The 25,799-nt window shown below is 40.0% G+C and overlaps 1 protein-coding gene across 2 annotated transcripts in view; it reads left to right on the top strand.

Moving 5' to 3' along the window:
• The window catches only part of TENM3 (teneurin transmembrane protein 3), a 2,338,142-nt gene that overhangs the window by 1,198,393 nt on the left and 1,113,950 nt on the right, over positions 1 to 25,799 (top strand). For both annotated transcript variants that reach the window (XM_073219194.1, XM_073219195.1), the window contains one exon: positions 24,232 to 24,386. The gene's annotated coding sequence lies outside the window, so the exon portion shown is untranslated. The remainder of the gene's footprint in view (positions 1 to 24,231; positions 24,387 to 25,799) is intronic.

The raw sequence follows: 25,799 nt of genomic DNA, 5'->3' as shown, positions 1-25,799 counted from the left end.
ATGAGTCTATTTCTATCCCTTCTGAGCATACTCATAAGGTGGTTCAGCTATAAGAGCACATCCTTTGGTTTGGGGGCAATTTTTTGAATTCACTCTTTGAAAACTATGCCCCTCAATTTCTTTCAATTCTTCCTGTATGAAATTCTTATTATGTAGATGGTGGAGCTCCAGGACACATCCTCTAACTGTTCTGTTGTTTGTTTATATTTTTTTCTAATTTTCCATCTCTTTTGCCTTAACTTTCTTATAATATTTTGTTTTCCAAATCTCTTATTACTATAAATACTTAATTTCAATGAGTATTTTATGTCTCCATTTTTTCTTCTCTTGTGGCATCCTATTAGTTTTTCATAGACACAACATCTCTTTTATCTCTGAAAATACTACTGATATCAAATTGATAAGTCTCTTTTTTTCTTTTCCCTATGTAATTTCTGCTTCTTCCAATACATTTACTTTTCTATTTTGGTCTTTGTCTTTCATGTCCCATATTCTCATCAAAATTTGGAAATCCTTTACTATGAACTTACATCTAAAAATGTAGAAAGGTGAACTGTAGGAAAGCTCTGTGCACTTTGCTGGGTGAACTGTATTTCCTACTGTACATTGATCTGACTGGGCAGTTTCTTTAGAGAGTCTCTAAAGTCAGTGCTTTTTTTTTCCCTAGGGCTGGGCAAATGCTCCAGAAAAGGGATTTTCAGTGAAGTTTCAACTCTTTTTTTAAACATTCTATGAGTCAAGTAAAAAAAACTAAAACATTTACATTCTGCATGTAAATGTTTACTTCCAATATGTGACTTTAATCTTCAGTCATCTTAATGTCCCCTGTCAAGGCCCCCTCTGTTTTACCATCTCCAGAGATTAAACCTATATTCCCATTCTGGGAAGGAATGAGAAGTCATTGCCTGGGGATGGGCAGGATCTGCAAATCTAATTGCTACCTCAACAGCTTCTAGCCAATCTTCCATGTACCAGTTCCAGGGGATCTTGGGGGCACCATTACCTGGGCTTTTGGTGATTCTGTGAAACCAATGAAGCCACTTCCAAGCTTCTTTCCACTGCCAACATCAGATCCAGCCTTCCAGGTCTGTTAAGTCAGTCACCAAGTATCCCCATTTTTGTGAGTATAAGAATAAAACAAGTGGCTACCCTCTCTCTCTTTGTCTCTGTCTCTCTGTCCCCTGCTCTCCCTTCTCTCTCTCTCTCTCTCTCTCTCTCTCTCTCTCTTCTCACCTCTCTCCCTCTCTCCCTCTCTCCCTCTCTCCCTCCCTACCCTCCCTCTGGGGCAGCCACTCTCTCTTTCAGATAATAAAATCTCTTGCATGGAAAATATGGAAAATAAAAGAATAAAACAAGCAAACAAAAAGCCAACTTTTTTCTTATGTCAGTCAAAGGGGCCTGTGATTACTTCCCCATCTTAAGCCAGAATTGCTTCTACTTAACCTATTAGACTATTTAACCCTCAAAATTCTCTTCTGGGAGGCCACTCCTGCCATCACCTACCTTCATCCCTTCCTCTTCCGTGTTGTAGAGAATCCTGGGTATTCCGGAATCTAATCTTAAGCTTTCCAAATCATATGTCAACTTTTGCTTGGCGTATCTCTCTTTATCCTCAATGTACAAACACCTGGAGATGAATACCTGAGTTTTCCATCCCTGTGTCTTTTTGTTTCACCAACATTCAGCTCATGGTGGAACTTCGTTATGGTCTTTTTGAACACAATGATGGATGAATGAAGTGTTAAGAAATTTAGCAAACAACTAAAATAAAAGGAAGAGAGACTCAGCCATATTTTAGCTCTTATAAGTCACTAATAAAATCAGCTTTGCTGTCATATTTATGGACACTTGGACGGGGGGTGGATGAAAACAGCGTGCACGGAGGAATAAAGAGTTTAGGTGCTTGTGACCTGCGTATGGTAATAAAAGTAAACATGGTGCCGGAGCACTTTCTGGATTGTTTTGTGAGACTATAATTTCTGTGTCTGTGTATCATTTTGCTAAATGTTATCTTCCTTTTTTTTTTTCTGTTCCCTTCCCATCTAAGCAGAAAAAAAGAAAAAAAAACAGACAGAAGAGTTGCAAAATGACTATGTATATCTCATAGTTGACTACTTCTCACCAAGGGTAATTTTTATTTGTTTTAACTTAAGTTCTGAGACAAATGTGCAGAACGTCTAACATTTTGCTTGGAGGTTAAAGAATATGTTCAGTTTATAACCTTGAATTAATGTACTGCTTTCTGTACTGTATCAGAGCAGTATCTAACTCCTGAACGTCCATGAAAGAGAAGTCCCCTAGGAAAAATACTTCATACATATCTGACCACCCTCAACTTGATCTTTGATGTTAAAACTTCACAGGAAGCTGCTTTTGGTTATGGAGGTTTCAGAAAATTCATAGTCAAGGTTCTTAGATTGTTCATTTGATGTATATTAGTTCACCACTTTTAGGTCTTCATGTAACTGCAACATTTCACTTTACACACCAGTTCTGGGAGGCATCCTTACCTGCTGAACATAAATGAGAAAAAGAAAAAATAGTCTACACTTTTCCTCATAAGGGCAACACTTTTGTAGCTCATCCTATCCAGGAGGAATGGAGTCAGGCTGCCATGAGTTAAGACCCCCCCTGGTGCAGTGACTTTCGTAATCACCTGTAATGGGGCAGGGTGGTGACACAGGTGTGGAATGTGTGCTCTGCGCTATTCCTGCAAGGGACCCCCGGTCTGGGGACTCTGCAAACAAAGGAATTAATCATGGAATTACCAACTATATTGGGATAAAATCGAGGTAGATTTTATGAAGAGTTGGCACACGGTCACGTGCCATGCCAACTAATGCTGATTCCTCATCAACAAAGCCATCGAGTCCCTCTGTCCCGGGAGTAGCTGCTTTCTTGGTCTTAGACTCAAGCCCCTTTGTCTTTCCCTTTTGTCTGTTTTGTATTTCCTGGCTGCCTGCTACGTGACATGTACTCAGTGTCTGATGGGATGTTAAGGGTAAAAAGTGCCGTGACGGTGTTTGCTGCTGTCCAGTTCTGTCCTCTGGCCAGTGGTCACTGAAACCCCCCTTCCCTTCTCTGGACTCTGCCGGGTCAGACACCATGGCTGCTTTGCTGGGTCCCTGCCCACAGGCTCCCTTCCCACCCTGCATTCTTACGTCATCGTTTGTGCTGTCATTTATTTTATTTTTAACAGTTTTAAAATCTCTAATTACAATTCAAATCTTCCGTAGGATGAATGATAATACCAATTAGCTTCAAAAGAGCACTTACTCTATGCCAGACGCTGAAAGCGCTTACAAACATCATCTTAAATCACTTCCAAATTAATCTTTCTGTCTGCAAAGGTTGTTTGTTTCTCATTTAGTATAAAGAGAAAGATGAGAGATTCCGCAAGGATCGGGATCTTTCCCGAGGCCATGCAACTAGAAAGTTCTGGAGCTGAGATTTCGACCCTAAATCCACCTGAATTTCAGGTCCTTGCTCTGAGATATTTATCAGAAGAAAAGAGTGAATGGCACCCACAATTCCATTTTCTGAAAGAAAAAAATTGTATATTCTAGGACATCTCCTGTTACTTTGTTTACTAGAGTGCATGTGCACATGTGTGTATACAGTTATACACTCTTACAGACATATTTCTATAAAGGTCTTTGTATTACATATGCACTTAACAGACTAATTCTATGTATGTATGTTTTCATCTATAACTATTGTGTACCCTTTTGCATGGGATTTTGTGAAAACCAAATAATTTAGTTTTTGCAAAAATAGTATCTATCATACAGAAATTCAGTGTTTTTACCAAACCTTGACTGACATTTATGTTTTTATAGAATCTCTTATTTTGAGAAAGGAGGTGGTCCTTTAAGGAGACAGTGGTCGCCTGTGCCCTATTCATTTTGACGCCAGCCCCGTGCACTATTTGAGTCAAAGCCTCTGGCCTTTCCTCAGTTTAATTTCACCGGCTATCCTATTTCTCAGGCAGAACTGGCCAAATATCGAGTATTTGGCATGCTTTGGCTCTAATCAATCCTTAAAAATGCGTACAGAGGAAAAGGCTAGCTTCACAGCAGAGCAACATGAGAGAGACTGTTCCCCCAGGAAGTCCCCCCACCTGCAGTCCTCTCTTCTCTCCTGCTGCTCATTTCAGCTGGGCAGCTGCAGCTGGGGAGGCCCGGGCTTGTCTTACGTGTGAGCTTATCCTTAGGGTGTCACTAACTGAGGTGGAAAATGGGACTCTCGCAGGCCAATGGCAGAGCCACTGCTTGGCCCCTGCAGGTACTTGTGTCCGGCCGCACTCCGGAATACCACTTCTTAACAGCAGATTCTACATGCAGGTTCTTATGAAAATTTAAATTATGGCAGTAAGTCCAGAAATTACTCTTAAGTGTTGAAAGATTAATGCTCTGTCGAAGGTACCTCTAAATGCAGTGCTATCTTTAAGCCATAGTCCCAGCCCAAAGAGTAGATTTAGTTTCTTCTTAAAATTCTCTTTAAAAATTAAGCTGTAACCTTCGTTTCACTGGCTAAGACTTGTAGTGAGAAAAAAAAAATCCTTAAGATTTGTACTTAACTCTTATTCTCATTTTTATGACAGGTCCCTTCTAAAGGTTCAGAAATTTGAACACACCCACTCTTTTGTGAACTGCCTGACCGCAGTTTTTCAAACAGAATTTGTGTAATGTTTTCTTTCTCCCAGAGCACCTGAGATATCTTCTGTGTTCAGTACATTTCTGAGTTCCTGGCATATTACACATAACTGCCTTATTCCTTGTTTGGGATGTTTCCTATAGACTATGAGCAGAGGGAATGTAATATTTGTATCCCGATACACAAAATTTCATTGCTTCTCACCAAAAAATAAAATAAAACAAATGTGTGAAGTGATAATATGTGAGATTAATAACTAGGTGGGGGGAAATCCTTTTACAACATGTACATATATTAAACCACCACAGTGTATACTTTAAATATCATATAGTTCTATTTGTATCTCATAGCTCAATAAATATGGGGAGGGTGTTTTATTTTTTCTTTTGAAATACATTTTACAAGTGGCAGTATTCCTGGTAACGGTTCCCTCCTTGCTTTAGTTTATAAATTCATTAATTTATTGTTAGCATTTGATCCCTGTCAAACTATTGCCTGATAAAAATGGAACTACCTTGTAGAGCTCTGTTAGATGAAATTCCATTTATTAATACTAGTTATGTCTCTTGAATCACCAAGTGCAGCTCTAAACACTTTACATAGTTAGTTATCTTTCATCCTAACAGCTCCACAAAGTAATGATGTTAGGACTTGATTTTACGAATCAGGAGACAGAATCGGGGAGGTTGAATAAATTGTTCAATGTTACCAGGTTAGTAAGAAACAAACTGTGATCTGAATCTGGACTCTTTAGAGTTTGCGCTTTTTGTACAGCTCTTCTCCAGACTGTCTTAAGTCATGACCTGAGGCCTTCAATACAATATCAACCCAGTGTATTTATCCACAATGCACAGTAGATTTTCATTAGAATTAGTCACCCTCAAGCACAAGCGTCATCGCATAGCAGGAATCCCTTCATCCATTCCGCACACCATTGAGCATCTACTATGAGCCAGGCAGTGGGCCACATGGCCCTTCCGACTTGATGCTGTCAAAGTCTTTTAAGATCCTGTCTTTGCTGAGTATGTGGATGCGATTCTGACTTTCAGTATTGGCCTGTGGTTCTTATCTGGACTGCCCACAGGCCCTGATCCCACATCTTCCTGGGTGAGGTTCCCAGCTCCAGGCCTCACTGGTCGCTTCTCTGACCCCACCGCTGGGCCAGTGACAACATGACCTGAGGCTCACACTGGTAATCAGATCTCCACCCTCTCTTCTTTCCAAACTCTCACCAAGACAAAGCAATGGCTAGCCTTCCTTTCTTCTACTGCTATCCTTGGTCTGTATTTCTCATCTGAGACTGCTTTTCCTTTTCAAAGCAAACCTTGCTTTTCTTTTTCATCTGGTTAATTATATATTAAGATGCTATTGTGGCGACTCACCAGGACAAGAGAAGGGAACATGGAGCAGGACGCATTTGGCCCCAGGCCTGGCAATCCCAAGGAGGTCCCTACTCTGACCCCCAGGGCTGCTCTGGTCACTGTTGCCCCTCCTTCAACTTGAGCCATGTCTCAACTGCTCTGCTCCTGCTACTTATCCTAACATCCAAGGTTCAAGAGACAGAGCTGAACGTAATTATGTAAAGGAACTTATCATTGAGTTGGGGAAAATGGTCACCCTGTGTTAGATGACTGACTAAGATAGGGGAAGGAAAGAGAGCTAGAAGGTCGGTGACAATGTAGACCAATTAGCAGTTAGAAAGCAGCGACAGGCCTGGGAGTGAGGCTTTTCCACCACACCCTAGCTTTTTGATGCTCGGCTTAACCCCTAAGTCTTAGGAGAGGGTTCATGTACTCATTCATAAAATGCATTTAACTTGCTCCTGGGCTGCTGGTGTGGATTGGAGGTGATACGAGTCTAGCATTTGGTTCACAGTGCACATATAAGGCTCTAGGATGTAAGGAAGCCAAGGCAAGCTAATGTTATTTCAGCTAATCCAATGAGGATAGAGGATGACCTTATAGGAACACAAGATACTTTTATGAATTTACAAGCCCCTGTCATCTCTTAACTTGGAGCTCAAATTCCATATCACTACAAAGTCATTAAAATGAATAAACATTCACAGTAAATAAAAACTCTTGTAAAAATTGAATGTATTATTGTAATTCTGCTATTGAGGTCCCGTGGCCACAAGTCACTAATTTATCTTTTTTTTATTTCCTTGGTGATCGACAAGTATTCGAGAAAAATCATTACAAAGTGAGAAAATCTAATGTGCACATTATTTCCAAAAGTAACGAACTTAGTGCAAGGACTAAATTTAACAACTACTGCCATGTTTCACATATGTTTTTTAGGCCTACACAGTCTTAAGAGTCTGGGGCAGCTGCTCTGAGTGCCTTGTGAGGAGCATGGCTCAGGCCACGGCCAGGCCTGCTGGAGCCCAGAGCCCTGATCAGGACACAAGCTGCCTGGCTGGCTGGCCTCCCTCTCTGCACAGGTGCCCTGTGCTTGAGCCCACGGCTCCACCTTTGTAGGGAGCAGGCTACTGTTTCCGCTTTAGTGGTCTCTCATGTTAAAGAACTCTTCAGCTCTTTGTCCCTTAAGTGTGAACTTCCTGAGAAAAAGAATCCAGTTAATCCAAGTTAATTCCATTGACTACTGAACACTGGCGAATGAACTGAGTTGTGTTGTCAGGCCCCACCTAGGCTGCTGGTCAGCCCAAAGATTAGCTGCCTTCTGGGCATTTGTACACTTTTAGGGAGGGAGTTTTCTCATGAGTTAAAGCAAGGAGAATTAAGTGTAAGGAAGCCCTTGGCAGAAAGCCGTGGCAATGACACAAAATTGTGTAGTGGGCAGAAACTGGCAGATGAACGATGCTATGGTCACATAAGATAATGCACTCAGGTGAAAGAGATAAAAACTATAATTTTAGTGTGAGGAGTTCTCTCATAAAAATGTCACTTCTGCAATATAAATTTGTAGTTTCAATATTCAAGGGGTTAATTGTACAAAGCCATAGTAGCCACCTAAGCAAAGGGTGTGGGAATTATTGCAGACTACCTCCTAAAGATGTTAACCCAAGATGACATTGAGTAAAACAAGAAAACAACTATTAAAGATTATAAGAAAAAGCTTAAACAGCTACTTAATATTATGTCTACATATAAAAGGATGATAGTTATAGATGTAGGTTGTCTTAGTTCCAGAAAAATATAAAAGAGCTCTGATAAAAGTCTAAAAAAGAATAATTTCCCTGGCTGAATAAAAATAAGTCAGAATCCCAGTCATTGTTTAGTGAGCAGAGAAAAAGTTTGCACAATTAAATAAACCATGATACACACTATGTCAGAAGTGTGTGCTGATTACTATCATAGTTCAAAAGATGGAGTAATTGATTTTACCCAAGGGAGTCAGGAAAAGATACCTGAAGAATGAACATTTGAGTTGAAAAGCAAACAATGAGTTGGAATTTTCTGGGTAAAAATGTGAAAAGTCTCCCAAGTACAGAGAATGAGATATACAAGGTCATGATGTCCTAAAAATGCTTGGTAGATTTACTGAGCAGTGAATTTATTATTATTTGTACCTCGAGTGTGGGGAAGTTGAAGGAGAAACAGGATTGGAGATCGAGAAGGTAAAGTGACTTATTCGGAATGGGCTGGGTTATGCTACAGTAACAAACATCCCCACATCTCAGTGATTTAAAACAGCAAGGGTTTACTTCTCACTCCCTCTGTGTGGCTGTCACAGTCAGCCAGGGGTCCTGCTCCTCATTTCCTCTTCCTAGGGCCCAGGCTAATAGACTCTCCGCCATCTAAGTGCTGCTAGTCGCCATGATAGGGGAAAAAGAAAGGTGGCCAGTTGTGCCCTGGCTACTTAAGGACATTGGCCATAAGTGAACCATGTCTCTTGCTCTGCCTTTTAAGCCAGATCAAATACATGGGCACAGCTAACATCAAAGGGGCAGGGAAGTACAGGAGAACTGGAAATATTGGTAAACAGAACTACCGACCACTCCATAAACCTTGCTGAAGACACGGACCTAATCTTACAGGTGACCAGTGGATCTGTGCCTGGGAGGAAGGTCACTATGGGGTTCTTACATAGGAAACCATCGGGCCAGCAGAATAGAGCCCAACTAACGCAGCGATTCTCCAAGTCAGCATTCATCACAATCACCCAGACGGCTTGTTCAGACCCACAGATTGCCTGCTGGTCCCCACACCCGGAGTTTCTTATTCAGTTGGTCTGAGGTGAGTCCTGAGATTTTGTGTTTCTTACAAGTGTGATGCTGGTACCTCTCATCTTGGTTCTGCGTGTTAAGAACCTCTGACCTGATGGAATCAGATGCTGGAGTCATTGGAGAGGTTTGAGGGGAAGTTGATGAGCTGAAGCAGCAGCAGAGGAGCAAGAGAAGTGCTGGCTGACCCAGGAGGCATGCTGGTGGCTGTGTGAACAGGGTTCGATGACAACGGGCATTCAGGGTGGGCATGAGAGTACGTTTGGAATGGCAATAGCAGACCTACTTTGGGTAGACAACTGCCCCATTAAAGTGGAGATTATAGGGGATGAAATGTGGCTGGACGTGGATGAGGAAGATTGGAAGGGAAGACAAGGAGTCCAGTTTATAACATTTTATCTTTCATGCGCCTGAAAACATGCAGACTTGCTATGTCCCCTGAAGTGCAGCTCTGCATCTCAGAAGAACACCAGTACCTAAAGAAGGAGACTGAGAATCATCAGAGTGTAGTGGATGCGAAGCCACCGGATAAAATGAGGACATCTAGGAAGAGCATTTTGCATGAGAAAGGCAAGGCACCAAGAGCAGAATCATGAAACGCCCTGATGATTAGATAAATGAAGAGGTTAGGAAGCCAGAATAGGACAATAACATGAATAATCTGAAGGACGGAAGAACTAGCAGAGAGCTTAGTGCCAGGAAATAAGAGAAGAGAGAGATTTAAAAACCAGGGGATCATCAGTGACGTCCAGTATTTTAGACCAAACATGACAAGGACTTGAAGCAGACCTACAATAATTCAGTGGACCTGTGACTTTGTCCAGCCAGCCCCTGACCCAGCTGTTGTCAGCACAGAGCTTTTGTCCTCATCCTTGGATTGGCCGTGGAAACCTTTGTAGCCACCAGGTATACTCTTTTAAATTGAGGCCCTATCTTCTCCATCAAAGGCCCCAGAAGAAGGCTGACTTACTCTGATGGCAAAAGGAATTTTCTTGAAAAATAGCATTATTCTAAGCTTTCCTTAGCAGCACCTCAGAGGTGACTGGAAACAAACATGCTCTTTGGGGACCCACACTTATGTGTGGGCACATGATGTCACCATGCAGGCCACCCTTCTGCTCAATGTTCTGAAACTGCTCACCACCACCTTACGAAATATGGATATCCCTATGTCTATTGTCAGGTCCAGGTTGAATGTTACACTCTAAACTGATACTATGGCTTCTCTTCTTTCTGTGACTCAGACCTCTGTATATCTTCCAGAGTCTATATTCCTGGCTACCCCCTGGCCTCCCACCTGGCCTGACCACAGCTCTCTAGTCCACACCTAGACACTTACTAAGGGCACATCGAGGCCTCTGCATACCACATCCATCCTGCGTGCTTCTCTGACACCTTCCCAGGGTGACCCCGTCTAAGCCTAGTTCCTTCCTCTACCCCACCTTGGTCAGATTATGCCCACTGTCCTAAGCAGGCAGTTTAGGCTACCAAGTATGGATGCTATGACCATGTCACACAGTTTTATTAATGATAGAAACCAAAACAGACCTAGGCAGTTCAGGCCAAGCCTCAAAGATCATGAATAAGAGAAGTGTCTCCCTTGCTTTGTGTGTGTTTAAAAAGCATACATGTGGGAAAGTTCTTTTTAATTGATCTTCACTTTAATTGAAAGAGAAAAATACTCTCCCTTGGGTGCTCTTCAAAATCTTGCAGTTTGAATTATGTCTATGTTTTCTTGGTTAAAAAGAAAAAACAGAAATGATAAGAAGGTATAAGCTCTTGTTATGAAATTATTTTAGTCCTTTATCATTTTCAGTCAAAATGATGTAAGGGAAACAGCTCCCAAAATAGCGATTAATGATGACAAAAGAACTAAGAAAGAACATGTCACGTTATGTCCAAGACTGAATCCAGATCTGCTAGGGACCCTCAGTTGTCTATTATTTTTTTTGTTTATTTCTTCTATCCACAATGGAGAGAATTGAAGTATGACTATTCAATATTACTCTTCAACCATGTTTTAATTTGTATGTGTTCAATAATCATGTCAGGAACGAGCATGTAAAAATAAATTCTGAACTGTTTCTACTTTCTCCTTGTATCTTATATTAGAGACTGAATGTGAGCAACACCTGCTCCATAAATAACTCACTGATTCATCTGCACAAAAAAAAGTTCAGCAAAATGGTTGACTGCTTTACGATGCAGATGGCATCTGTCATTTAAATAACTTAAGTTATTTAAATTGAGTGGTGGAAATATCTGACAAATCTTTTTCAGGCAAATACAGCAAAGAAATCTGGAATAACATCTAAGACATCAGAATTGTTTTGAGGCCTTCAAGATTTTCTTTTATTTAGGGGTAAACTATTGTGTCTGTCTCTCTCCTCCTTCTCTCTCCCTTATGAATGCCATCTGCTTGTTAAGTATCATTCCTGGAACTTGCAAGGGAACACTTTTGATTAGCACTTAAAAAGGTCTAATGTTTGAGACCTTGAATGCAAAACTTCTGATAAAAATAAACTTCAAGGTCTCAGAATACTCTTATCAGATCAACTGTATGGTCCCAGAGTAGGATGTTTAAATCTTCTTAGCTAAGCTTGAGAGTGCAAAGCTTAATACCCACAGGCTTGCAGTCTTTTTGAATGTGATTATAATTCAGCACCAGCTTTGCGTCCTGGATAAAGGTTCCCCTTGAACACAAAGTATGTTACATGCTTGTGTGCTAGTGATCAAAATACTCAGAGGATTATGGCACTTGCTGTTCTTAAACCTCCAAAATGGTGTTAAAATGCTACATCCAATCAGCTAAGCTGTAAATTAAATTTTTGTAGGTTGAAGGCATAATTTTATTTCATATGCCAGAAACTCATTTCAGCCCTAGCATTTTTGTTAGCACGTTGCATCTAGCAGCATAACTCAAGAGGTTTAATGAAAGTTTAAAAACAATCTGTTGCAGATTTTGTGCCTAATTTATTTTTAATTGCAAATTGTACAACACATTATTGCCTGTGAAAATAGAAATTTAATGTCCTTCCTGTTTTTCTTTTCCTTTTTTTTTTCCTTTTCTCTCTCTTTTTTTTTTTTATAACTAATACACCCTCAGATTCAGATAGGAAACTGGGTTTAACATGCTGTTTTCTGCATTTTATTTCTTTAATCTTAGATCACTGACATGCATTCAGCCATTGGAAAATACAGCTTATGCCATTTAGCATTATCCCTAAAACACACTTCCGTGCTTTCAGAATGTGCTGTTTGGAATTTCTTTAAGAAGTTTGCATTTACACAGTCGTTGCAAGTATAGAGCAGGCATGGGGGTTACCACTTTGCTCCGTTGCACATGAAAATCCTCCTCCCTGAATTTGATGTTTTTTTCCGGCTGACTGTGCCCCTCCTCATATTTAGTGTTACTTCAGACAATAAAGCTTTATTGGGGATGGAGTAAAAGCATGCTCAAGATAAATTAAACTCTCAGACTAGCTGGAGAATCTGTAAAAATGAAATACTCTACCTATATTTCCTAAAAAATATATATTGGCATGAAGTTTGCTTTTTAACACGTCCTTTACTTTTTTCATCCGTCTCTTCTGGAACGCAGTGAATGACAATTCAACAAAAGCCCTGGTTCCGGCCTTTTTCTTTGGGGAAGTGTTGTCACACTCTGTTGCATCTGGTGGTTTGACTTTGGATGGGAATCAGAAATGAAGCTTGATGTGCGTGCTATCGAGTGATTCTAGGAAAATGTCAAAATACAAGAGAAGGAAAACAAAGGTTTTCTGGGCTGGGTTTGCATTCCCCTCTGAAATCTTCAGCACTTTACATCAGAAAATGAGTGATGTTATTTATTTTAAATGTCCTGCCTCCCTGTGCTTCCCTGTCCTTAGAGAGCAGCCGTCAACATGCTCCTGGCTGCCTCTGCCCCTCCTTCCCGGTCACTATGTCAAGGAAGCCAGGCACCTTTATAGTTGGTGAGAGGCGAAGGGCTGCCCCTTGTAGAGAGTGGAGAGGGGTGTGATGAGACGTTGTGACCGGGCCTCCCTCCCTGCCAGACCGTTCTCTGCCTCCACAAGTCCCAGCCTCTGCTGACGGCTGGTCCAATGTGATACCTTGTTTCAGGTTTGCTGTTCTGAGCAGGGGCATTAGACAACATCACTATGTCCCCATTGGCCAGGTAGTAACAATCTCTCATTGCTCGGCTGTTGCTGGGGGAGACAGAAACTCTTTCCTCTGACTGGGTGGTAGTCTTTACTTATTAAAGGATCACTTGTCTCTTTTCTCTGTATGTATACATAAGCTCTGTGTAGCCTTGAATTACTCTCAGTGTGTGTGAATGAGTCCTTGACCTCCTGTAAGATATTATAGTTCTAGTCCATGAAGAACCTGGGCCCAGCGTCTGGGAAATGTACTATGAATACAGTATTTGAGCACTTGAACTGCATGACAGCAAAACATGAATAAGCAAAAGTTTAGGACAATTATTTTCAAATAACCATTAAGGACAAAATATAAGAAGACTTTTAAACCAGAGAATTTTGTTTATTTCTGTGTGACTGTACTTTGAATATATATAAAATAAATAAGCCTGGTATGTGAGGACTTTCCTCTATACATGCACCACACATCCTTAAAAAGAAATAAGTATTGTTTAGATGATCATTTCTGAAAATATTTGCCTGTTTCCAACTTTGTCACATTGACTTTGATTAGAGCAAAACATTAATATAAATAAAAATATAGGAATTTCTAATGGATAAATCATATCTCTGTAGTCTACGAGAAAAAGTGGTTATCTACTGTATTTGTGTAAGCAGAGGTATATATTAAAGATTTGATCAAATGGCACACCTCCTAGAAACCTGATAAAAGAATGGGACAGGCACCCCAAGAAACGTGTAGATAGGAAATACTGATCAAATCAATGGGAATGGATGGGATCAGATGCAGGAAGTGTTTGAGAAAGTAGCCCTGTACAGCGGAGGAATGATAGAACCAGGAAGTACTCTTACAGAAGTCACTGCAGGAAGCCCAGTTACCACTGGAAGCACCTAAACTTGTACCCATTTTTGTATCCTCCTGTGAGAGACTGAAGGACAGATTCCCAGAAGGGAAGTGCTTCTCTCCCTTACTCTCCTTCCCCTCACCATTTCCACAGGTCAGAGAGCTGTGGATAAAGATAGTAACATGGGTAGAACCTGTTAACCTTAAAAATAAAGTTCTTGGTTACTTTATCAGCAAAACGGGTTTATTCAGGAAGAGCGGAGAATTTGTAACTGGGGACAAGCAAGCTATGACAAAACCGCAATCATGTCTGGAGAAGGAAGGAGAGGAGGCTTTTTCATAGAAGGAAGGGAGAGTTGGGGAGCTGTTCTAAGCAAAAAGTCCATTGGAGGAAGCTGGGAGTCTCATGTGTCATGGCTGCTCATTGGCCAGATAGTAACAGTCTCTCATTGGCTAGGCTGTTGCTGGGGGAGGCAGAAACTCTTTCCTCCTAATGGGTGGTAGTCTTTGCTTATTAAAGGATCACTTGTCTCTTTTCTCTGTATATATACCTAAGCCCTGTGTAGCCTTGAAACACTCTCAGTGCATGTGACTGCAGATCCAAAATCTCAGACCCATGTACACACTCTCTGACCTTCATAGGGGTGGGGATTGATAAGCTTTACAAGCACATCTATAAGCTTTAAAATGCCAGCAGTCTGCTGAGGGGGGAATATATCTTTCTTTTAATCAGAATCTTCAAAATGTGGTAAATCCTTATTCAGGTCATAAGATGAACATGAATGCACCTATCCTTTGCTTTATGACTTTACAACTTTCAGTCATTTCTGAAAATCTGCCATGAAGTTAAAAAGAAAAACAAATGTTAAAGAAAAAATAGTGATTTCCTTTCATTCGTATGGGTAAATTTCTGATGCATTTTCTGCCAATGCAAGACACTCCAAATTGTTCAGTTTTAAAAAGTATATCAAATGAAAATGAAAATAATTTTTATAAGTAAAATATCAGAATATACATGTAACTTGTATATAAAAGGCAATGTAATGAAAGATATTATATTTACTTCTTTTACCAAATTTTATATTCTTTTAGAACTCATAGATTGTATTCAAACTGAACTTAAAAGATAAAATTATTATTATAAGTGGCTACTTGATTTGTTAATATCTTCAAGTTAGTGAGATTTAAACCAATTGATTCTCATTTGATTTTTTTTAATTTAAGGTTTATATGGTGCCATATTTACCATATTAGAAATATGCAGTTCTAAGTTGTGTCATAACACACACACACACACACACACACAGTTATAGTCCAAAGAAATACCATGAAGATGAAATAAAGGCAAAATATGAGAGCCCCCAAAACACCTGGGAATAGCATGTATGTTATCAGCTTGAAGAGTTATAAAACTATTACTCCATCTCTCTTACTTAAAATGATCTATGCAAGGCAAAAGAGTTTGGATTCATTTACACATGGTGTGTGATTCAAACTTATTCTCTGACTAGCAACTGTTGTGTTGAGAAAATTGGTGAATATGTCTTTGCCTGAAACCCTCATGTCAAAATATCATTTTTTACGGTGTATTTTTCTGTGGGTTGGATTTGGGCTCAGGTTGAAAAAAATTGGTATACTGAAAAAAAGGAGCCACTAATAAACAGGGTAACTCTTCAAAAGCCATTATAGGGGGGAGAAAAAAGTCATTAACTGACAGAATTAAGTGAGGTAAGGCTTCTCAATCCCATACAATCTAATTTGTCTCCCCACACAATCTTGGAAGCAATTAGAGATTTCCAGTCTCCTATGCCACAATTGGAAGCTCCTACAATGGAACATTAGGACCGGAAGATACCTTGGAGACTAGTCTAACATCCTAATTTTACAGATGAGGAAACTGACACTTAGAGAAATTAAATGTCTTGGCCAAGGTCATAAACCTAAATGGGGCAAAGCCAGATCTCCTGACTCCTAGTCCAGTGCTCTTCCATATTCTCTCCTGCTGTAACTGAACTGACTTCCGGAAATTATGGCACGCCCACCATAAACACCTTTTCCTGAGATTTACTAGGAGAGACCCATAGGACATCATAATTCAAGTTAAAATATAACTGGGCTTGTGCTGAGGTTGGGAGGGTCAGGCATGAGTTCAAAATCCTTGCAGGGGCTGTGGTTTCTGAGCCCATAAACAGTATTATGGCAAAAACATTCGCTAAAAAAATGAGTAAGATGATTTGAAACACAAGCTTTTTTAAAAGAATCACAACAAGCTTTCCCACTAAGCAACACAAAAGCAAAGCAGACTGTTGTTAAAAATGGAACGACTCTATACACGCTATAGAGTCGAGGTTTGTTGAGGTTTGACTCAAGTGTAATCACACAGCTGCGATCTGCTCTGCCTTCTGCAGATTCATCAGAAATATGCACAGGAATGGGATGTGAGGGTGCAAGCATTAGTTAAGTAGCAATGCTGGATGTAAGAGCATGGCTTAGCCTTGAAGCTCGAATTTGGGATCTTACGATTCCCAAATCTGGACTTTCAGGTGTATGACTGGGAATTACTGCAATTACTGGGTACACTGTTGGCCACATATGGACTGTGTGGCCTGCCAACAGGGTGCGAAGTTCCACCCTGCTCAGTAAGAGTAGAATCTCTGGGCAGTTGGGGTCCGAGAGAATACTTGAGTCCGATTGGCTGAGTTATATGTGTTTCTGATAAGTGAGTTAGAGAAAAGACAACACTTCCTGCCAACTCTTAACAAAACGCTGGTCATCTTTTTAAAGAACTGAGGTCTGAAATGAAAAAGAAGCTGAAAAATATTTTCCATGTATTTCTTCTCCTGGGTTATAAGCTGCTTGTAGGCAGGAAACATTCATCGGTGCAACACATACACAATGAAAATTGAATACACATCTACTACCTCCTCTGATGTCGAGTATATAGAGATGAAAGATTCAGATATATTCTATGACCTCATGGGATAGAAACTCTTATGGATCTCTCTATATATACCCATAAGATGTTTGTATATATGTATACAAAATGAACGTATGGATGAATGTATCTATAGCCGTAAGATGTATGTATACAGATACATTCCTTGTAATTGCTTTTATACATTAGCAATAATCAGTTCAAGCAGGATAATCACAATGCTTGGTATATCATCCTTCAACCCACAACATTTATTATTTCCCATTATATGTTATGTGCTGTGACACCTCTTGCCTTCACAATTTTTTTCTCAAAATTTGTTTCATACAAAATAACTGGAGTGGGGAGGCAGAGAGATATGAAATAAAATCCATGAACAGAAAGCTGATTTGTATGAGTACTTTCAAAATGTCATTGGTCATTTATAAGTACACTCGGGTACACAGACTAAACTGATAAGAAAAGTGCCATGATTTCCTGAATGCAGCTCCTTGATTCTAAGTTACATCAACCTATAAATGGTTCTTCTTGTTCTGACAAATCAACATTCTGAAAACTTATCTGTATGATTATTTATGATTATTATAACTTGTAATCTGTATAATAATTATTGATCATCATGATATTCCAATGGCTGTTTAAGTAAAAATCCTATGAATTTCATGAGATCCTTACTTCCAGATACATGATAAAGATACAGCAAATACAGCCACTAGTTCATGCCAAGGGAGATGTCCAAAGATGTGTTTTTAGCTAGTTTTCTACTTACTCATCACAACCTTAGACAAGTCATTTTAAGAGTCTCTGACGTAGTTCAAATTGTGGCCCTCAAAATGACTCATCTAAGGAGAAATGACCCAGGACTGAATAGGGATTTCTGAGACCTAAATACATGTCCACGACTGCCTGAGAGATCCAGTTTCTAGGAGAATAAATAAAATTACAAGGGAGGAAAGCCTCCTTTTATTCTCAAACCACATTGAAATCACAGGTATTTGCATTAACTTGGCCCTTTAGGTGTAGATTAAAGGTTTCATTTGCTGTGAGTGATTCAAAGAAAATAAAATAGGGTTCTTCCTGTTAATGAAATGAAAACCGACGTAGACAATCAAGACACCAGCCTACACATGTCATAATGAATAGCACAGGACCATAGGTAAGTATTGGACAATTCTTGTCAACTGAACTTGAGCTATGAGGGAAGAAAGAGGATGGTCTTAAAGAGAGACATGACTTCCAGTCCTGGGTCTAGCACCTCCTACACACTGTTAACCGACCTCTGTGAACTCCGGCTACATTTTCTGTGAAATGTAGTTAAGCTCCCGTACACTGCAGGGGAGGTAGGAGACTCAAAGGAAGCATTTAGGTAAAATACTTAGAATAATATTATGAAATAGTTGATGCTGAGTAAATGTTCACTTCTTTTTCAACCTTTCTTTGTAATCATTTGACAAAATGGAATAATATATCTGTTCTGCTGAACTTAGAGAACTACATTGAGAGTAAAATGAGGTCATATGTGTGAAATCTTTGAATGTTGTCAAGACTTAAATAACCACAAGGTATTATTATTAGTAATGGATTTCTTGCACTCATTATGCCAAAAGCCTTTACCAAGAAATAGAATTATAATTCTGAAGACTTTAGATAATCAAACAAATAATAGGAGCAGAGCCAACTGCCACTTGAATGGGGGTTCCAGCCCCTATTCACCTTTATATCAAAGGAAACAGGGGTCCCCTCAGATATAGCCTGGAGATGGGAGAGCTATTTGCAAAGACATACTGGGCTGGACTCCTGAGAGGGTCAGAGCCCTAACTCTTTGGGTAGTAGATGCCCTAACAGAGATGACAGCATGTGGTAGAAGCCACAGTGGGCATCATAAGAGTATGTCCACCAGAGACTGTGTTTATCGCATACAGAGTGCAGATTCTGTAGTCATCTTGCTTGCATTCAAGGGCTGTTCCCAGCACAGTTACTCTCGATCTTGGTCGAGGTGCGTAGCTTCTGAGTTAGCATCCTCATGTACAGAGAGGGGCAATAATTATGTTCCTGTGTGCTCCGTGTAAGGATGACATGAGTGCTGGGGGACATCACCTGCATTCAGTGAATTCCAACCATTATTATTAACTCTGAATATGTGAAATATGATACAGTCTTTTATGCATTTGTTAGAGAAATATGCAATTGTAACCAAAGGAATGGAGGTGGTGCCTGCCTCCTGAAGCCTTGTAGGAAAAGGTGCTCTTTGAATGAAGACCCTGGCTAGACTGTGACAGAGGACTCAGGGTCATCTTTGAGATGGAACCAGTTGGGGGGTTACAAAGGGGGAGGAGTACCTGCTGGCCAAAATCAAGACAAGAAAGACTGGCAAGGTTTAGGGAGGTCAAGAATAGGATTTCAGTAGTGAGAAGAATGGTGCCATGGCAGTACGTAGATCACATAAATTCCCGCCGGGACACGTATTTCTCTCTCAGATTATCTGCCACATCTGAAGTAACTACCTTCCATCAAAATGCATGACATAAAACAGCTATGTAACACCTAAGTAGCTCTGTTATGTTAACCCACTGAGAATAGACCTGCACGTCTTCACTACCTGCTGTTCACCTCCTTCATTTATCCTTTGCTAAAGTGTGTGAAAACCTCTTTTATTTACCTATAAAACTTTAGTAGGCAACATAGACCAATTTAGATACTTTTGTGAAGAACTTAGATTCAAAATCTCTTTTCCTTAATGTATAAAATTAATGAAACAATACAATCTCTTCAGTAAGAAAATGTGTTATGTGCAGACATACTGTAATTTAGACTTCTTAGTAAAAGAAGTAAAATGTAAAAGGCTTCATTTTGCAAAGATCCATTACAAAGGCTGTTATCGCAAAATAATAAGGTAAATGTCTGCAGGAACAGGCAAACATTTCAGTGGGTGTATTAGAAAGAGTTGGTTTTCATTCATGGTGGGAAGTGGCAATATTGGTTGCTGCTGATTATTAAAAAGAATGCTATCCTAATGTGTTTTTAAAATCATTGACTTTATTTGTTTATCTTTAGTGAGTCCTAATGCAGAAACAAACAAAATGGTGGCAGTGGGTTGACTGGTTTCCCTTTCAAATTTTGAAGCTAGTTAAATATAGGTAGTTGCTATCATTGCATATTTACTATCTTTTTGCAGCTTGCAGAGCAACTTCTCCAGCCCCTTCTCATGAGTTTGATATGTTAAACTGTCCTAAACATTGGCAATGCTGTTGCAGATGCACAGAACCAACAGGCACTTCATACACTGTCACACAAGCCTAATTTAGACTGCTGTACATAGTGCTTAGGAGAGGAGGAACCGACGTGGTGAAAGTAGGAGGTGTGAAATGACAGTCTTAACTCTGTGATGTGACACTGTTTTATTAACATCTTGAAAGATCTAAAGCGGGTTTGCCGTGCGTTTGCCCCATCCGTGATCACTGAACTATGTAAGCTGGCCCAAGAGTGGGTGTTACAAGCAAGAAAGATCAGGATTTAGCATAGTATTCACTCTGAAAATATGGATTTGTAGTGAGCATTACAAATAGGACTTGTCAGAAGAGAACCAGAGAGACTTTTGCTCAAAGATCCATTCCTTTACAAAAAAATAGACACGTTCTGTAGCTAATGAGGTGTCCCGAGATCTGATAGGTATCCTCAGATATACAATTGATTTTAAATGAAAACCATTGAAAAAAATCTCACTGCATCTAAACCCTGTGCCCATGATGAAATCTGTGCTTGTGGTCTGTACAACTTATTAGCTAAAAATATGAGGAAAAAATTGAGTGACTTTAAAATAAATTATACTTCAGTATTCAATTTGCTCTATTTTTTCAAGCAGAATGAGTTTTGAGAAGTATTTTTCGTTCATTTATTATTGGAAAAGACCTTACTAGCTTAGTCAAGCAAGAAAATTACCCCAAAAGCTTGCAAGATTTATAATGCTCAGGAAAAAAAAAAAAGGCAATTCAGAACCTAATGAGACATTTTAGGCCTCATTTACATCTCTAACTTGACCCATTTTCTGCAAAACGTTTTTGTTGGTAATTTACATACTAAAAGCTAGTTATTTATCCATCCCTAACCAAAAAGTTGATGAGATTACTAATACCACAGTGAAGTTAACATTACCCTAAAAGCTAAATATGGCCGTTTCTGGAAGGTTGACAATTGAGTCATTTGTTTAGCTATAATCTCCATTACGTGCGCATGATGCATCTGACTTCTGAGAGGACAACACGAAAGCTAGAATATCTCATTGCCACACACTTTATTGGCAGGAATCTTCCCAGGTATGCATGCTTCAGAAATAAGGCACACCACGGTGCCCTGTGTACGTGCACACAGGTATCTACCCAGGAAAATAAATCATATAACAAAACACATTCTCTCAAACAAGCTCCGATATCGTGTATTTTTTGAATACCAACAATTATATTGTTTTGCATCTGTTTGGAGCTTTTAATTGTATTAATGTAGTAGTTTTTTTTTAACTCATTTTTATTAAAAAATGCAACAAGGTGCTAAAGTACATAGTCACAGAATGATATATTTCTTACTGTCTTCAGAATATACTTTTTTCATGAAAAAATATACATCCATAAATGCACATTAGATTTCTGCATTGTATTTACATGAGAGATACGTTTATATTTCATTAATAGATATTTATATTTTCTTTTTATATATTCATGTTTCAGGATTATATTATGAGTATTATCTTCAGAGCTTAGTGCTTATTATGTAGTATATATATGTTACGTATATAAAATATCACCATCTGTTGAGAGTTGTTACCTTGATGACTTACTCTCAAAAAGCACTGAACTTACCGTAACTTGGCGAATGTTCATTAGATAAGCATCTGTAAAAGAGGAACTGTTGCGAGATGTAGAGTTTAGCTGGGCATCATGAGGGCACCTGTTGAGAATTACATTCTGAGACCATCCATGCTGTCCTAATGTAACTTGCCTATATAAACCCCTTCTCTAAGTGGCATCCATGAAATCCCACCAAAATCCAGAAATTGAGAAGGTGTATAATACATCTGTGTGACTCCTTTCCCAAAGAATCCTGAACCAGACTGCCTCGTGGGTGCCTTCTCAAGTCCTGGTCCTATGGGGCAATGCTCAACCTGATTTTAGGTTGTTCAGCATCTCCTGCAAAAAAAGTAAATGATCAAGGGTCAGCCTGGAATCACAGGTCCTCAACTCCAGCCCTGCCAGAGGCCTTGGACAGCCCAGAGCCTGCGGCTGGGCCACCTCAGCCAGCTGCAGGTCCGCCCTGTCAGCGGACACATGTGCCTCTGTTCCTTCCCAATTTAATTGTAGTTTACTCAGTAATGGGTTTCAGATTATGTTTGTTTTCAGAAACTCTGCTGTTACATTCTTCCTGCTAGTAGAGAATTTACAAGAGGTACACAATTGATGATAAGCAGAAAAAAACAAGTCTTTCGTACATGTAATTACTGAAAACTCATCTGCAAAGTAAATTGCCACTCACCAAACCTGTTATCTCGTGTCATATTCAGAATCTGTTCTTTGTTCCGTCTTTTGAGGCTGTCACGTGCTGATGGCACTTCAGCCACTGTCTCCGTGGCTGTCGCCACCATCACAGGCGTGGCTACCACTGAAGCTGGCTCATGAGAAAAACCACGTGAAGGGTTCGATTTCTCAGCTTTTCAGAGACGTTTGAAACCTAGGCTGTGTTTAGCCCCCCGTGCTGCATTGTGGCCGTCCAAAGAACATGGTGCCAATGCCTGTTCAGTTTGCTATTTAGCCGCATGGAGTATCTTTGGAAAAGGTCTCTAGTGCTGAAAATTGAATGCTAATATTCAAGGAATACTATATTTTCTGTGAAAATGGTTTCCTTTGTGCAGAGTTTCCCAAGCACACAGTGGTAAAGGATATACACCATCTCCAGGTCTCTTATCACATGACAGCTTCCTATGATACAACAAAACTTTTTCGGTGGGGGGCGGGTAGGAGTGTTCTTGTGTTCTATCTGTGAAGACGTTTGAATACCACAGTTCTTATACACTCACTTCCAATATAGTTCACGATGATCTTCAGCTGTCATGGCCCTCTTACTACTTTCCAGAAATTATATCTATTGTAAGATTCCATATTGTCAAATATCTTTTCAGTGATTTCTTCTAGAGATGTTGGGTAAAAAATGTACATAGTAGTGGTGAATGAACCCTGCCCTCATAGCACTCAGAATCCAGGCAAGGAAACCGAATCAACAAAAGACCAAAATGTAAGGGCAGGTTGAATTAAATTAGAAAGAACTGAACACAAGATTGTACTATTAGTAAGGCTTGGTATTGGACAGGGTGGTCAGGGAGGCTAGCTGAGCGGGAGACATTCATACCCAGACTTAAAGGTGAGAAGGAGCTGGCCCTGGGAAAACTAGTGGGAAGAGCATTCCAGGCAGAGGGTGCCAGTAGAAAGATCCTCCTGCACTAGAGAGGACAGTGTAACTTGGAACTGAAGGAAGGCCACTCTGGTTGGCATCTGACGGTGTCCGTTAGGGCAGTGCCCACGCACAAGACTGGAGAGGAAATTGCAAAGACTGTAACCACCGTCAGACTTTGGGCATCATTAACATTCTTCTGAATTGCTTTCTATGCCCTGTTCTGGCCACCGCCCCACACCTCCCCCCTGCAGGTTAGTGCCTGCCCCTAAACAAGCTTGCGGAATATAGGAACATGGTAAAAATGTGTGTTTTCTGAGGAGAGGCCAGCTCCCAAGAGAGAGAGATGGGAAGTCTGGGCAAAAAAATCACCCAGGTTTTTCTCTAAACTCACCAATCAGTCAAGTCATTTCTCCTTCCTTGTGGCAGAGAAATAAGAGGGCAGAAGTTGCCAGGGCTCTTGCACGAGTGGAGTGCCCACCACTGGAAAGAAACCCCAGGCATGGGGAGGGGCTCCCCACAGCAATTGTGTTGTCGACCTTACTCTTCTGGAAGTAATAATATAATCTACCACTTTTATAAAGGAAAATTCTCTCTGGAAAAGTGCATCTCTTTTCATTGCTACCAGAATCCATAATGTGTGTTATTATTAAGTAAACAGGTTGGATGTATGCAGATACATGTCACAATAGAGGTGAATCCTTCAACTTGAGTATGCTGAGGAAGTTAAATCCCATGGCAGGAGGCCAGAACCAGTCCTGATGAACCTTTTACTTAACTATAGCTTTCGAAGTTGTATTTATGTCTTTAGTGAATATTGTGTGCTTACAAATGCACGGTTACATCAAACTTAACTATTTCTTCTTTTCCAGAAAAAAAAAAACTCTAAAACTTATATAATTATAAATGTTTGAATGTAAGAATTACCAATAGCAACTGAGTTTATAGGTGTGGATTATTTATGTGCAATCATAGTGATTCGTTGGTCTCTGAGTAAGAAATGCCCTCCTCTCTGCAGGCCAGGAGCTGTTGTCTCCGAAGAGTGGCTTCCAGAGACGCCTAGGACCATTCTCCACGCTGGCAGAGCCAGGGGGCCTAGGCGCTGCGTACTGATTCGCTGGCAGCCGGCCTACCTGGAGGTCGGGAGCAGCCTCCTGAGAAGCCGCAGCAATGGTGAGTGGCCAAGCGAAGCAGGGGCTTTGACAGCCCTGTCTCCTGGAGATGCTTGCTTTCTGATTTTCTAGTCAATCCTGTCATTCTTTCAGACGTAACTTCTAAGGAGCTACCAAACATCTACCTTTCCTCTTTACACATGTTGCACCCCCTGCCAAGGGCAGAGATCCTCTGTAAACAAGTGACAGTCTGCTTTCTCTTCGTGCCTGAGCATGCAGTGTCCCAAATGCGAACTCACAAGCAGAAACAGAGAAATCAGGCTATGTTCTAAGTCTTTAATTCCGCCACCCTATTTCTTTTGAATGTCCGCTAGAAATGGCTGTTACCAAGTAAGTGTCCAGTTGCCAGGAGCCTTGGAGATCCAGTAATTATTTATGAGAATTTTATATGTAAGAGGCAGAAAACATAAAATAGCTTGGGTTCATAAAACGGGAAAGATAAATGTCGCCGGAAAAAATCTATACCAAATGTGTACTGAACTATGGGAATGAAAATCTGCTGTGACAGTGGGATCGTTAAATGGAAATCAAGGATATTTGCGGTGTTGATGAGCAGATCTTACCCATCTACATAAAAGCAAGTTTATTTCAGAAGATATGATACATAAAGCTAATCGTTAGTGGTCCAATATTGTTGGACACGATGATCAAGAATATTTTGTAAAGTAAAAGTTTTATGAAGTCTTATAAAGCTGCAGTATCCTTTTTTTCTTTTGCCATAGTCATTTAAACTGTTTGGATTTGGGATTTCTGAGTCTTTCTAAATGTAATTATAACTTTATTAACCACCCTATAAACAAGAATTATAAAAAGTAGAAAAGTAGAAGAATGTACTATTTTCTGCACCATATACCCTCTGAGTGATCAACTATTTTAAGGTCTCTGACTATATTTAGAGAGAACCATTACTGGCATATGATGCCAGCAAAGATTGAGAGCAGGAATTCTCCAGAACGTCGAAATGTCACAGTTGCTATTGGAATGTAAATGTACTTTTCTATACATTTTATAGGTATTATATATAGCTGGAGTTCCACACTATGTTTTTACACCTTATTTCCTGAATTTGTCACCTATTACCTTTTCCCAAATTACTAGAAACTAAAAATACCCTTATGGAATTAAAAGCATGAATGCTTTTTTGCAAATAAAGATAGTGTGAATTTTCTGCCGTAGTTCAGATATGTGCTATGTATCCTTTTTCAATACTGCTGGTGGGTTGAGCTGACTAAGGGCACTGTGAGAAATCTTCCTGAGGTGGGACTCCTGTCTGTCAATATGGGAAAGATTTTACTTTGGAGAGAAGTGATTTGGGCAATCTAATTATTTGAAGAAGGAAGGAGGTTGAAAATGAGTAATAAAATTATAGGAAATCATATTCCAGTAAAAGTAGAACTGAAAATTAGAAAACACA

This window comes from Manis javanica, chromosome 12 (genome assembly GCF_040802235.1).
Source record: "Manis javanica isolate MJ-LG chromosome 12, MJ_LKY, whole genome shotgun sequence".
NCBI classification, from domain to species: domain Eukaryota; kingdom Metazoa; phylum Chordata; class Mammalia; order Pholidota; family Manidae; genus Manis; species Manis javanica.
Note: the sequence above shows the minus strand (reverse complement) of the source record. Positions and strands in the feature narration are given on the sequence as shown.